Genomic DNA, 15,604 nt, shown 5'->3' with positions numbered 1-15,604 from the left:
TAAAATGATATGTAAACTGTACTTGGGACTGTTTAAGTTCTGTATTCGAATGCTGACGCCGACTTTTTCCAATATACTTCCGGTGCACATGATTGTGTGGTTAAAATGCTCGTTTGCAACCACATAGTTTCGAGTTCAATCTCACAGTATGTAACCTGTGTGTTTTCTATTGTAGCCGAAGACTGACCAATGTCTTGTGAGTGAAGTTGGCAGACGGCAACAATGGAAGCTTGTCATATATTAATATGTGTACGAGTGTGCCTTTGTGTTTGTGTACGTCCCCCACCAACAATTGACAACTGTTGTTGTTTTGATTATACATACATGCATACATACATACATACACGCACACACACACATACATACAGACAGACAGACAGATAGAAAACAGAGACAAGCATGCATACATACATACATACATACATACAAATGCACAGATAGGTAGACATACATAGTTGTTGTAATTCCTAACCTAGAGCCTTGGATCTAGGTTAGAAACCGGCTCTTTCTCTGTTGGCAAGAAATCTTCAAATAAAACTGAATGATGACATACATACACACAAACAAACATACATATATACATACATACAAACATTCAAACATACATACATACATATATACATACATACATGCAAACACGCATACATACATACATGCAGACAGATAGACACAAAACATACATACATACATACATACATATATATATATATATATATGCATGCATACATGCTTAGATACATAGCTACAAAAGATAGATGTTTATATACATACATAGATACTTACATACATATATACGTACGTACAAGTATATGTACATGCAAATATACACACATGTCATATATGCATGAATATATGCATACATAAAAACATACATACGTACACACATATATATATAAATACATTCATCTGTGTGAGTGGGCAGGGGTTCTTCTGCGCGTGCGTTTGTAGTAGTGTGTTTGTGTTAGAAATGCAAGAACCGCAAACAACATGCCTTGCTGTGTTTAGTTACAAAATTGAATATACTAAGTTCAAATCTCGCCGATTTCGCCTTTGCATTTCTCTGTCCCGGATCAATAAAATGAAGTAGCGGTCAAGTACTGGAGTCAGTGCAATCAATTGTAACACCTCCTTGAAAACGTGTGGTATTGTACCAATGTTAACTATCAGGCAGAGTCGTTACAATGTCAGTTCTGAGTTCAAATTCTGTCGAGGTCTGCTTTGCCTTTTATCATTCGGCATTGATAAAAATAAGTGCCAGTGAAGCATTGGGGTGGATGTAATCGACTTATCCCTCAAAATTTGAAATCAATATTTACAGAGCTTGGAACGGGTCTGAAAGAAAGTTAAGAGATCGTAAGAAATCTGTCAGCGCCCAGCAAATACGAGAATCACAATTGGAATATTTGTGGGGACGTGAAAGTCGCTTCATTCATTTCTTGTTTTACAGTTAGGATACACATAAGAAGCTTTTAATGGGGATGGTAAATGCTCCGACAAAATGTCATTAACTCTTCATAAATGAAAATTTATAATCATGAAATACAAAATATAAATGAAAATATAGTTAAGGAATATAATCTACAACATAAAGCTGTTGTAGGTGGCGAAGAAATCCGTCTCAACACCAGCTTTCTCCTTCAATTTGGAATAACAATAGCTGGCAGGTCAACTTTAGTAGATCTACAATAATGATGACCTAAAATTATAACAATCTAGTACAGTTATAACTATCCCTCCTATAAAAGTCTAAAATCTTCTGGAATGCGCCTCGTGTATCTGTAGCATCATCAAAGATTCATGGTTTTCGGTAATATTCAATGAACAATTTAACAGAGAAGAATTGTCAATTTTAAGAATAATCCACATAACGCGTACGTGACTGGTACATAAAATGTCACTGATTATGCAAAGACAAGGTAAATTGAACGCAAATTAATGCAACTAAATACAGGAAACGCTTGTCCGAATACATTCTTTATTTGGTCAAACCACTTTATTTCTTAATCTTACATTAGTAAAAATTTCTTGTATTGAAGGAAGGCCACAAATTTGTTGGGTAGAAGGTCGTATTGATTGAGTCTAAAAATCGAAGTCAGTCTCTGTGACGTCTGAATTCAGAATACAAAGAATGAAATTAAATGCGTCAAGTAATTTGATCCACCCGTTTATTGTTTTAGATATCCGTATTACCTTCTGTGTGTGAATCAATCGTATATAGTATTTCTAGATAAACTATTTCAATTCGCTAACGCTTTACTCTACACTATGAATTTTCCTACTCTAGTACACACCTCCTTGTGGAAACAAACATAAGTATTTACTCGTAAACCCTGACTGAACATGCCCAGGCTACAAAATGTGCCCCAGTTGCAGTGCAACCATTTGGTCACCTTTTCTTCTGACATCTGTGTGAACGTATTTCTCTCTACACGCATGAGAAAAATGAAATTGCTTATGTGAATAATGTTCAATTAATAACTGTCTTTGCACATCTATCTCTCCCTCTCTCTCCTTTCTCTCCTCTCAAACTCTTTCTATCTGTGTGTGTGTTTGCTTCTACTTGTACTTGCTCTCGCTCGCGTGTTTGCCTCTTGCGTCAAAACAGACTGAATGTCCAGTTAGCTGCGCCAAATCGTCTGCATCCAAACAGCGGCGCCCAATCGTCTCATTTCGCTCGCACAATACATTCCATACAACTCATTCCCTACAATAGCTGTGAAAGACTTCTGTTATTGCCTTCATATCAAGAGATTTTTCTTTACTACTAGAAACTAGAGGCAGAGTTATTTCCTTTTGTTACTCTCAGATTTCGTGTAAAACCAATTTTGGTTAGAATTACATGGCTTTGTCACTGTTTAGTAATTATGAAGTAGAGTAGCGACCATGACATTTGAAGAACCTTCGACATTAGTTGTGGGGGTAAAAGGCTGAGGAAAAATATCCCAGAGGAGCGTTTTGCATTCTAAATAAATACGCAGTGAAGTCACACATACGTAGTATAGTGAGTTAAGGAGATGCGATTGCAAATAAAAACTCACTGTAAGGTTATTTAGCATCTAGTGGGATTTCTTCACCTAAAAGGCTCGCTTTGTAAGCATTTAGTTCCCAGTTCAATCCCACTGCGCATCACTCTGAGCAAATATCTTCTCCTCCGCTCTGGTGTGGAGGGGGATTTCGGACACCATGCCGGACTAAAAATATAGCTCAATCAGTCCATTGCTCAGTGAATCCTTTCTCGATTATTTCACTCCCAACAATTTCCTCACTGTCTATTCGCTCTTAGCATTTGACTGTTACAATAGTTGAATCCATTTTTTCAAAAGAACACTTTAAAATTGATGCTGAACAAGTAAACCCTAGCAAAGCTGCTTGAGAAATTCGATACTCACATTATTTAATTGTCCTACAGATGGTTGAAAAACATCCTGTCGATAATCCTAAAATAAACAGATTTGTCCATGACTCAAAATGTGAACGAAACATTTTTACGTAATGTTATCTCTGACTTTAATCCAATAATCCATTAAAACTTATGGTCACCCGGATGTTATTTTACAGAGATAATAAGATGCTACGGTTTCTCTAGAAATGAAAATGTAGTGGAGGAAACATAATATGCAACATACAGCTGTTGTAGACAGTGAAGAAATGTACCCGAATTTCAGTAAATAAGGTTATAAAAATATTAGTGACCAAGAGGGTGTCGATCGTTTTCGGCTTCGGACAAAAAAAAAAAAAAAATAAGTGGTGGACTTTGGAAGAAAAGTTTTAAACAAATACGACTAAATTCTAAAGTTAAAATTTTAAAACTAAATTATAGTTTTAATTTGTTAGTCAATTAAACCTTTCCAGAGATTCCCAATCGTCTCCTTCAATTGCCAAGTCTCAAGCGTCATCCCAAATTTTGACATTACTTGCGAAATTTTCTTTCATTCCTTCCAGACATTTCTTCTTCGGACGCCCTTTCTTCCTGGATCCTGTGGAGACCACTGGAGACATTTGTATGAAAGTCGAGAGGGATCCATTCTGATCACATACCTAATCCTCTTCATCATCCTAGTGATCACTTATTGCATGCAACAGAGCCATGATACTCTTCTTACTTTCAGGCTGGTGACACAACTCTCTATGAAATGTAATACATATTACTCGGGCATCTTTACCAGAAGGTGTTCAATTTCCTCCGCAGTGCCTTAGTCAGAGGTCATGACTCACAGCCATAGAGAAGTTTAGAGAAATCGATGTTTGGCAACAGCTGGATTTTGATCCTTATATTGATCGTGTGAGCTTTCCACAGTCTTCTTAATTTGAGAAAGGGACTTGCAGTACCGTTCCTGACAGTGGTTTCAAATTTTGACGCAAGGAAAGCAATTTAGAGGAAGGGATAAGTCGATTACATCAACCCCATTATTCAACTGGTATTAATTTTATCGACCCCGAAAGTAATGAAAAGCAAAGTCGACCTCTGGAGAATTTAAAGTCAGAACGTAAAGACGAACGAAATGCCGCTAAGCATTTTGTCCGGCGTGCTACCAGTGAGTCTGGCACCTCGTCGCCTAATACCCTTCTTGATATTAATTTCTCTCTCTACATCTTCGCTACAATTAATGTCTGTGCCAAGGAACATATTCTTTGTATATATTTTGATGAAGTCTCTAGACCATCATGGTGGACTTGCGTGTACAGATGACAACCAAATCAATGACTTAAACTTCGCATATGACTTGGCTTTGATTACTTAAAACGGAGCAGAAGTGTAAAAGATGACCAACAGCATACGCAGTTTTAGTAAATAGAAGTAGGCCTGGCCATTAGTGTTGAAAAAAAACATCCCAGAGTAATGAAGGTGAGTCAATGATCAGTTAAGAACTCGATTCATAGAGAAGAAGGTGAACGCTTGGAAGAATGCAAATTATATCTCGAAGTTAAAAAATTAGAAAATAGATAGAAAATTATAGCTGACCTTGTTTTATCAAGCTGTTCGTGGAAACATAACAATACCTCATCTTCAATCCTTTACGAATGTTCTTGGCAGAAATAAATAAAATCTACAGCAGTCTATTTGTTGCATTCAGTAAACCTGACATCTTATGTCCTTATGTCAATCTAAGATATTAAACTTCGGAAGCGTGCTTGTTTTGTATAATCGTAACTTCTTGGAGAAAACTTTGCAAGTGACCTGGTTTCGAGTTTTAATATTAACCGTTTGCATTCCATCACTAATGATTTTAGGAAATCCTTAACGATCAAGTTATATACTTTCATTCTTTTACATTTGAGACTTGTAGCCACATTGTTATCGCTGGTTTACTAGTGATGACGTGGCTTTGATGGTCACTTAGTGTATTTGGTGGCTTCTTTGGGTTTCCTTTAGTAACTGTTTTGCTTACATTACTAACAACCCAGAGAAATAGAAGAATGTCATCGAAATTATTATTTCTTCCTCTATTTATACGAGGACTAATGTAAGAAATAATTATATGCGTGTGAAAGCAGTGCAATTACGGGTGAAATACCAGGATTGATATAAAAATCATTTTGGGGTTTGAGCAGATGTAAGACTGATGATGTGTTATGTGTTAAAGTGATAATTATTGTAATTATGTGAAACACGGATAGTTTTAGATAGGTTAGGGGGTTTAAGATTTGAACAACATCGATATTAGTTTAAAATGAAGCTCCATGTTGGGAAAAGAAACGCGTGATCTAGACGTATTTGTAGTGGTGATCTGTTATTTAGAGAAATATGTTTGTAATGACATGTTTTTCGGCAACTATGGTAATAGATAAGTGTATTTTAGCCAGCTGCGACAGTAGTCGTAGTTTGGCAGCGATGATAATGTTTGGGAGAAAATTGGAGAATAATAACAGTGGTTGAGTAATATGATGGCTGTAAAAGTTCACAGCGGAATTTCCTGGCAAGAATGGACATTTATTTCTGACTTGTAATGCCATTAAATATTGGTAATTTCGCTAGTAAATTACTGTAATGATTTTTAAAATGGCACAATGGTTAGCCCAACTATACTGGAGAGCTTAACGAGATAAGAGAATCACAGAACACAAACAAGATGCAACTTGGTTTAGCGACGATTAAGTCGAGAGGAGGGGGAATTTTCTCTGGAGAACAATAAAGGAACAGGAATCGCTTCATTGGAGGCTGAAGTTAATTAAATCATTTTAGCTCTCTTTTTCTTTTATTAATGTCTTTCTTTGATTGTTTTTCTCTCTGTGTTTTCTTTTCCTTATCTCTTTCGTTCTTTCTTTATAGTTTTCATTACAGGAAGTAAAACGATAAAAGCCCATCTGATAATTCTAACAATGTTAATGTTAATAGTGATATTAAAATCGAAGAAAAAAATCAAATCCTCCAAATTAAATCTTATAAATGCAAACGAGAACAAAGAAAACTCAAAGTGTAGTGGAAAATTAGGCAACCAGATTTCTGTGTAAGTTAGCAATGCATCACAAACATTTTGAATTCTGGCTGGTGGTAACAGTACTGGAGTCACTGTGGTATGGAGAGGGTTTGATTAATATTCATCGTCTTAGCTTATTTCAAGAGATTCAGCTTTCTATTTGTCTTACAAGCTGCACAGTAGAGTCATCAGCGGAAAAGACTTCTCATAGTTATGGGATAGTGTAAAACGAATTAATAAAAGAAAATGTGATAATGTAATAAAATTTGTAAGTAGGTGCGCGAAGTAGTAACGGAAAGAATCTAATTGATTCTACTTTAAATGTCCTTTCCAGGGTAAACCATCTTTTGTTGTTGACAATTGACCCATTAGCACTTAAGGTCGAGACGTTCCCAGGAAAACTTCCAGACGTCTGAAGAAATCCGGCTGTTCTGCCCCTGTCGGAGCATAAACAGCCATACGTTTGAAAGCGCCCTCGTCGCTACTATTTACGTCCAGAACCATCAACTTACTTTTTGGGTCCAGGAAGAAGGACCTTTATCACGAGATCTATACCTCTCCAGAACAACACAGTTCTACCCCCTCCTATTTCCGGTTGACATGGAGATAAGTAAATCCCATATCCACCGAAAATGGGTACGAAAGCCCGTTGGTCGGAAAGTCTAGTCTCACTGATAGCCACGACATCTAAACTTAGTGACCTTAGATCATTGTGTAGGTGTCCCTATTTCCAAGGCGACCCAAGACCACCTACATTTATACTGCCTCCTACGAGCAAGGCCATGTTAGACAACGAAATGGACAGATAAGAGGAGAGAGATACTTACTGTAGTTTTGTGATGGGCAGGGAATAGGCGTTTCGTCCTTCTGGTTAGATGTAAGCGTTTTCATGAGCAGTTCTTTGTAAAGTCTTTTGTTAAAGTTTTTTTTTGTTTTGTAAAATATCCTGTCTTAGAAAATTTGCTTTTTAATGCTATAAGTGTTTTGCGTTATTTGTATGATTTTTATGTGTGTAGGTATGTTGATTATCGATGTGATGAAATTGCTGTGAGGGATGTCTGTATGGTTGTATATGTATTCTATTTGAGCTTTACTGGTTGTGTTTATGGCACGTAGTTGATGTTAAAAATTTGTTAGTGTTGGGATTTGTGATCAAACTGTCGTGCTAATGAATTAGGTTATGCTTGCAGTGGTGGTGTCTATGACTGTGTGTATAATGGTGACTATCAGTGTAGCTGTGATTGGGGGGGGGGGGGGCTGTGTTTCAGCATTCTTGCTCAAAAGCATCTCCCCCATTTGTTCGTATCTTCCAGTTGTTTTTTTCTTTCTGTTGATCTAGTTTTGTTCCCCTTTCTTTCCTTGGGCTTGATAATCGTTTGTCATTTAGGTTCGTCACCGTATCCTTCATTATTGACCATGTCAGAGTGGTCCAAAGAGGGAAGAGGTATGTCTTGGGAGGTTTTTGATAGCTGTTGTTGTTGTTTTGGCGTATTCTGATGCGGTTGTTGTTTTGATGGTGGTGTTGTTGATGTTGTAGCTGCTCTTTTCACAGCTTTTAGTTTCGGTCCTGTTGTTGGTGATGTTGTGGTCATCTGCCTTTGTTGGTGTTGTTGCTGCTGTCTCAGCTGTTATTGTTGTTGTTGCGGTGGTGGTGGTGGTGGTGGTGGTGGTGGCGATAGTGTCGGCAGTAGTGCTGTTTTCTTTCGCTCTGAGCAAAAGCCTTTGAAGTGATTTACCTCGGCTTTCTGCCCTCAACAGCAAAGTGAAGCTTTGTGCCGTCTGGTAGGCTTACGAAGTCCGGTATGGCCTCGACGCTTGGATTATCTACCTGTATTAATAGCTGGACACCCTGTCGAAACCAGTTCTGCTTCTGTATTTTTTGTATCTGCAGACTAGTGGTTTTCTCTTCTATGTCGAGAGCTGCTGCCACGAACAAGCAGATGTTGATTTCTAGTGGTGTATTGAATGTTTTTATTTTGACTACCCTTCTGTCAAAGTAAATAAGGATAAGGATCAATTCATTACTCGTTTGTGTAGCTGTTGAGTGATTTTTGGTTTTCTACTCTGAAGCGAAGCTCACTTCGATAATTCTATATTTTTTGCTCTTCCAATCTGGTAGCAAGCATTTTTCAATTTGCTGGTGTCTCGCTTCATCTACTCTTCTACTTTTCGTTCCAATTGTTTTATATATAGATGTTTTGCTGAACAGGTCTAGGGACATTCAGCACCACATTTCCCCAAGATGCATTTTGCACATCTGAATTAATTTTCATTTATAAGAATGTCTTCACGAGCTCGCCGCGTCGCGGCGGCGGAACCGCATAGTTAATTTCCCTTGCTCTTGTTTCTTTGTTAATGATGTTGGTGTTGTTGTTGGTGGTGGGTTTGTTACTGCCACTGACAGTTATGGTGGAGGCGCAGTGTTCTCGCTAGCGTTGTTGCTTTTTTCTGTCATTGGTTTCTTTTGTTGCCCAGCGATGGTGAAGATGGTGCTGAAAGCAACAGAAAGTTACTTTCATACATTTCACACGCTGTATTGCTGTTCTTGCTGTTGTTGTTGTTGTTGTTGTTACTGCTGCTGATGCTGTCACTGGCTTTTACAATTTAGTTGTTCTGTTGTGCGGATAACTGGCTGTTCTTTTCAACAGACGAACAATCCTCGTCCATCATCTTTCTTTTTTTTAAAGCAAGATATTGAGGGGTTTGTTACGCTAAACAAACCCCAAATTGGCTCTTAAGGGCTACAGATGGAGAAAAACTAACTGGGTTCCCAAGGTCCTGGTTAGTTTATCTAATATAACGATAAAAAATGTGCGATATGTAACTTTGTGAAGCAATATAAAGAGAAACTTATTGGAGCGATGTGCAATATGTGTCGATAATCGAACAACAACAATAATAATAATAGTAGTAACAACAACAACAACAACAACAATAATAATCCCTCTATACACACATTTATACATAGATATATATATTTATATACATACATATATGTATGTATTTATATGTATGTATGTATATATGTGTATACACACAAGCACACACACGCATACATATATATATATATGCGTATATATGAATACATGTATATGTATATATGCGTATATGTGTGTGCATTGTGTGTGTGTGTGTGTGTGTGTGTGTGTATGTGTGTGTGTGTGCGCGCGCGCGTTTGTACGTGTGGACACAGAATGTAAAGAAAGCCTAGTTTATTAATATTTGTCGTGACGAAACACCGATGTTGGTGACAGATAACTCATAAAATAGATTATGCCATGAAAAAAATCAAACAAAAACAAAAACAACAACAACATCTACTACTACTACTACTACTACTACTACTACTACTACTACTACTACTACTACTACTACTATCCTAACAACAGCAAGAACAACTGAATAACGGAAATCATGAGACTACATGGAATACGTAGAATTGACAATGAAACTACGTATTCTAGTTTTGGGATTTGATGTGACCTAACCTCTAAAGGCTAATCTAATGGAATCTGGTAGACGTAGGAGATGATAACCCATGGATTATTTTTTGGTTTTAGTTCCAACCATCGCATCCAGCATTTCCTTTTTATTTTCCACCTTTTATTTTTATCTCAGTTTACTTTTGCTATTTATTGTTCCTTTTCTTTCTTCATTCGGTTGCTGTTGTTTCTTCTTCTTCTTCTTCTTCTTCTTCTTCTTCTTCTTCTTCTTCTTCTTCTTCTTCTTCTTCTTCTTCTTCTTCTTCTTCTCCTCCTCCTCTCCTCTTCTTTTTTTCTTCTTCTTAACGGAATACCGAGAAGAAACTTCACGTATACTCTCTCTCTCTCTCTCTCTCTCTCTCACTCACACACACACACATACACACACACACACTCGCACACGCACGTACGCACGCACACAGATACACCCACATACAAACACACATACACTTATACACACCTATATTTCTGTGTGAGTGTATGAGTGTGTACGTCTCGTTTTAAATTGCATCTGATAGTTGGACCCTAGTTCGAGATCTGCAGAGATTTACCACCAAGAACAGAAACAACACTATCGTCACCACCACCACCGCCAACAACAACAACAACTTCAAAGGAGGAAGAAAAAAACAAAAAGACTCATACCCCATCCCCCACAACCATACGCCACACCCCAAATGTCACCAACCAGCACCAACACCAACAACAAAGTCAACACACTCAGATATAAACCCCAATACACTTCCCCTCCCACCTTCTGATTCCTCCGACATGTCATCAGATGAAGACGACACAGATGATTGGCAAGTGGCCACAGGGGGAAGTAAAAAAAATGGGAAAAAGAATAGAGAAGCAGGCAAACAAAGCAGGGAGGTTTACCACTCCCGAAACCAAAACACCCGCAGAAAACAAAAGCATCAACACAAACACACTAACACCAAACCCCACAACAATGTTGACCGCCATAAACACCAACAACCCAGACCTAATGGAATACATTAGGTCAAACATAACAGAAACTGATACCAAAACAAAGAATCATCCACGCACAAAACCACCACAACACATTAAAGCCATACACATAGCACAGAACACACAGAGCACCCTGAAATCTCTCTACCCTGAAATCTCTCTACCCTGATGCAGTTGGGCGATTTCAAAACATACCTGTCAAAAAAACTATACAAAAACCTTCTAGGAGAAGACTTTGAGGTGAAGAACAAAGAACTTTCGGACAGTAAGTGACTCTCTCTCTCTCTTTCTTTTTCGTCTTCCTTTCGTGTGTAAAACACAACTTTCGATAGGAACACGCTCAAAATAGGCAGTATAAATGTACGTGGCTTGGGGTCGCCTTGGAAACAAGGCTGCCTGTTAAACGACATCAAGTCACAAAATCTGCATATCATAGCCATCAGTGAGATCAGACTCCACAGCCCGCGGGCACTCCAGCACATGTTTGGCGGATATTTCGACATTTATTTTTCTCCGTGCCTGCCGAGAATGGGCGGAGGTGGCACCGCGGTGCTTCTTCAGAAGAGCCTGGACCTCAAAGTAAGAGCAATTTTCCTAGACCCGGAGGGTAGGCTGGTCGTGTTGGATGTCGATGGCAGTAATTGGGTGTGCTTTTCGACTGATAACAGTTTATGCACCGTCCTTAACAGGCTGGCCAGATTTCTTTCGACGTCTAGAGGTTTTCCTGGGAACGTCTCGACCTTTACTTTTAGTGGGGGGTTGGAACGCACTCTGGACACGCATCTAGACTACGTGGGCAGAGATAGTAATAGGAGGGGATGCAAATGCCTCAAAGACCTGCTCAGACGTTTCCAACTGTCTGACAGGTACCGACTGGACCACCCGAATGTGCCAATATGGACATAGAGCAACCGCTCCATGTCCACACGATCCCTTTTGATCACCATTTTTTCCCGATCCCTTTTGATCAGAATTTTACTTTTTTTTAATCTTTTTCCCCTTTTACTTTTTCATTTTCGAAAAGAAAAGCTCTACATTTGTATTTGTCCCCTCTGTGTTCAGCCCTGTGTGATCAATAAAGTAAGTTATCCGTCTGTCTATCTATCTATCTATCTATCTATCTATCTATCTATCTATCTATCTATATGTGTCATTAAATTTGCTTAATTGTTCCTTTTCTCTGTATGTATGTGTGTATGTATGTTTGTATGTGCACGCGAACGCACGCACGCACACATATGCACACACATACAGAAACGTATGCGTTAACATGCTTTTTGAAGTCTTTATGCAGATATGATATCACAAGTTTTATATACATAACTATATAAGTTTATCAGTACACGTTATCAACGTTGTCCCTCCTTGACTGGTTAAATCTATGTGATTAATTGACGTTCAGTTCAAACACCTCTTCATCTTGCGTCTGCTGGAACATCTTGGTTGGTTGAAGTGAGTTTGAAGGTATTTCAATACGTTGCATTTGTGGCAAGAAAGATTACTAGACATTGTTAAGAGCAGGATCTGGGAGGGAGATATTGGAGTAGGTAATCTAGTGTTTGATGAAGCTAATCTTGAAATAAGGATGAAGATGGTACGCGATCAAGCGCCAGCTGATAGGGAGAGTGAAATAAATCATATACGCAGTTAATCTGTCTTAATATATACAGTAGAATTAATGAATTTTGCTATCTGTGACGCTGGCTGTTAGTTTCACTGTTTCTACGTATGCACATGTAGTAATACACATGACTGTAGGCCTGTGTTTCGCACACATGTGGTGCTTGTGTGTGTATGTGTATGTGTGTGTATGTGTGTGTGTGTGTGTGCTCGCGTGGGGTAGGGGTGTATGCTCACGGACGTGCACGTGTGTTAGACATTATTAATTTGAATCGCTTTTGAAGTTTTGCATTAATAGAATTCTCTACAGAAAGGAAATGCGTCTCAAATAAAATCAGAGATAATACCATCAGATTTCATAATAATAATAATAATAATAATAATAATGATAATGATGATGATGATAATAAGAACAATCGTTTCTACTGAAAGCACAAGACCTCAAATTTTGGGGAAAGGATTAAGTTGTTTACATCGTTCCCAGTGCGTAACTTGGTACTTATTTAATCGACTGCAAAAGGATAAACGGCATAGTCAATCTCGGCGGGATTTGAACTCAGAACGTAGTCGCAGACGAAATACCGCTAAGCATTTCACCCGGCGTACTAACATTATGCCAGCTCACCGCTTTAATAATATTAATAATAATAATAATAATAATCTTTTATACTCTAGACACAAAGCCCAAAATTTTGGGGGAGGGCGCCAGTCGATTAGATCGACCCCAGTACGCGACTGGTACTTAATTTATCGACCCGGAAAGGATGAAAGACAACGTTGACCTCGGCGGAATTTGAACACAGAACGTAACGGCAGACGAAATACCGCTAAGTATTTCGCCCTGCGTTCTAACGATTATGCCAGCTCGCTACCTTAATAATAATTTGTGTGCTTTCTCGTTCAATGGCTGCTCTCAAATCAGCGACTGTTGCAGGTTTCATAACGTAGAGTTTGTCTTTTAAGTGTCCCCATAAAAAAAAGGGCTAGTGGCGTGAGGTCTGGTAAATGCGGAGAGTATTCAATGAACCCCTTTCGTCCCATCCACCTGTTTGGCAAGTTCTCATCAAGGAAGGATCTAACATCATGATGGTAGTGTGGGGGTGCCCCATCTTGCTGAAAATAAAACTCCTCATCTTCAAAGACTTCTCTAATGCTTGGCAACGACAGACTGTTGCAGTAAGTTCAATTAAACGGGACCAGTCACAGTAGCGTCAAAAGAGAATGGTTCAATTAATCCTCTTGATGATAAACCACACCACACTGTAACTCCTGGTAAATTAACATAGTGTTCCACTATAACATGCATGCGGATTCTCAAGCCCCCAGTAGGTATGCAATTGTGGTGGTTAACTGAACCATTTAATTTGATTGTCGACGCATCACTCCACACAGGTTTTGTTGGAAAGTGTGCATCTTCTACACATCGTGCCAAGTACCAGTCGCAATACTGCAGTCTTCAGTCTGGATCATCGTCATTAATCGCATGGACTAATCTTAGAACGTAACTTTTCCATTGACAAGGCTTCAAAATGCTTTGGACAGACGATTTTGAAATACTTACCTCACGACTCGCTTGCCGCACAGATTTTCTTGGAATTTAGTGATACGTTTCCAGCACTCCTTCTTGCTTTGTGGGGATTGTCGATGTTCATGGTCTTCCTGAACGCTTCTCGTGGACATTCTGAACAGTTCTATCGGCTTCAAACTTATCTCTAATTCGATTGATGGTAAGTCACGTTGGTGGATCTGTTTGAAACTCCCTCCTAAACTGTATTTGCACTTCAACTGCATTTTCCCATTTCCATTAGCATTTTAGAATGAATCTCCTTTGTTCAAAGCTTAGTCTGACTGCCATCATTAATTCCAATGGATTTAATTTTCAAAGCAAAAAAAAACATTAATTGAGTTATCAGCTGCTAAAGTGTGTATATATTTTTTAGGGTACACCCTGTACACACAGACACAGACACACACACACATGTCGATAGACAGACAGATAGATAGATCTGTCATGAAAATAAGAGCGGCACCATTGCTCTTTGCAGAGTTTCCTATACCATCTGGAGAAAAGAAAACGAATAAAGAACGAGAAGAACGAGTCATGTAAGAAACGATGGGGAAAAAAGCTATTCAAGAAACGAACTGGGAGCTGAGGAGATTTGTGGGACCAGAACGAAATGCTTTTCAAAAGTGATGGGATACCGCTAAAGACACCCAAGAGCCAAGTTATCGTGCTTACAACAATTGGAAACCAACCAAGCAACACAACGACGACGACGGCGGCCACCAGCAGCATCAGCAGCAGCAGCACCACCACCACCACCACCACCACTACCACCACCACCACCACCATACGCAAACATTAACCAAGAAATCACCATAAATTCGGTTGCAAATACTAAAATAACATTCAGGCTCTTCTGTATAATTTACCGTCTTGTAGAACAATTGAAAAAGAACAACGTTGTTGTTGTTGTTGGTGGTGGTGGTGGCGGTAGTGATGGTGGCGGTGGGTTTGGAGTGTGGTAGATGTGGAATGGCGGTGTGAAGAATAAATCTTGATGAAGATAAATTGGCTCTAAGTAGTTTGTAACACTGAACAGGTAAGCATGTAAGATATATTTTAAAACATTTATCATCAAAATCTCCAGTGACTTGATTTTAGAAAATAAATCACTGCATTATGTTGTTCTCTTGTTATTCCTAATCATTTTTATCTTCTTCTTCTTCTTCTTCTTCTTCTTCTTCTTCTTCTTCTTCTTCTTCTTCTTCTTCTTTTGTTGTTGTTATTGTTGTTGCTCAAGTTAAGTTGTTGCTGTTGTTATTTTTGTTGTTTTTAGATTTGTTGTTATTTTTGTTATTTTTGCCTGTTGTCGTTGTTGTCCTTGTTTTGCTCTTGTTGTTCTTGTTCTTTTACTTTTACTCCTCCTCCTTCTCCTCCTCCTCCTATTTCTTCTTCTTCTTCTTCTTCTTCTTCTTCTTCTTCTTCTTCTTCTTCTTCTTCTTCTTCTTCTTTTGTTGTTGTTATTGTTGTTGCTCAAGTTAAGTTGTTGCTGTTGTTATTTTTGTTGTTTTTAGATTTGTTGTTATTTTTGTTATTTTTGCCTGTTG

At 38.5% G+C, this 15,604-nt stretch overlaps 1 long non-coding RNA gene across 1 annotated transcript; it reads right to left on the bottom strand.

The window, feature by feature from the left end:
* Positions 1–942: 942 nt before the first annotated feature.
* Positions 943–6,140, bottom strand: LOC149134334 (uncharacterized). The gene is made up of 3 exons (XR_016242759.1): positions 4,964–6,140; positions 3,390–3,437; positions 943–1,332 (listed from the first exon to the last, which is right to left on the bottom strand). It is a non-coding gene; the product is annotated as an uncharacterized LOC149134334 (long non-coding RNA).
* Between the last annotated feature and the right edge of the window lie 9,464 nt (positions 6,141–15,604).

This window comes from Octopus bimaculoides, chromosome 8 (genome assembly GCF_046866305.1).
Source record: "Octopus bimaculoides isolate indiv1 chromosome 8, ASM4686630v1, whole genome shotgun sequence".
Taxonomy (NCBI): Eukaryota; Metazoa; Mollusca; class Cephalopoda; order Octopoda; family Octopodidae; genus Octopus; species Octopus bimaculoides.
The sequence above is the reverse complement of the archived record's forward strand: the minus strand, read 5'-3'. Positions and strand labels throughout refer to the sequence as shown.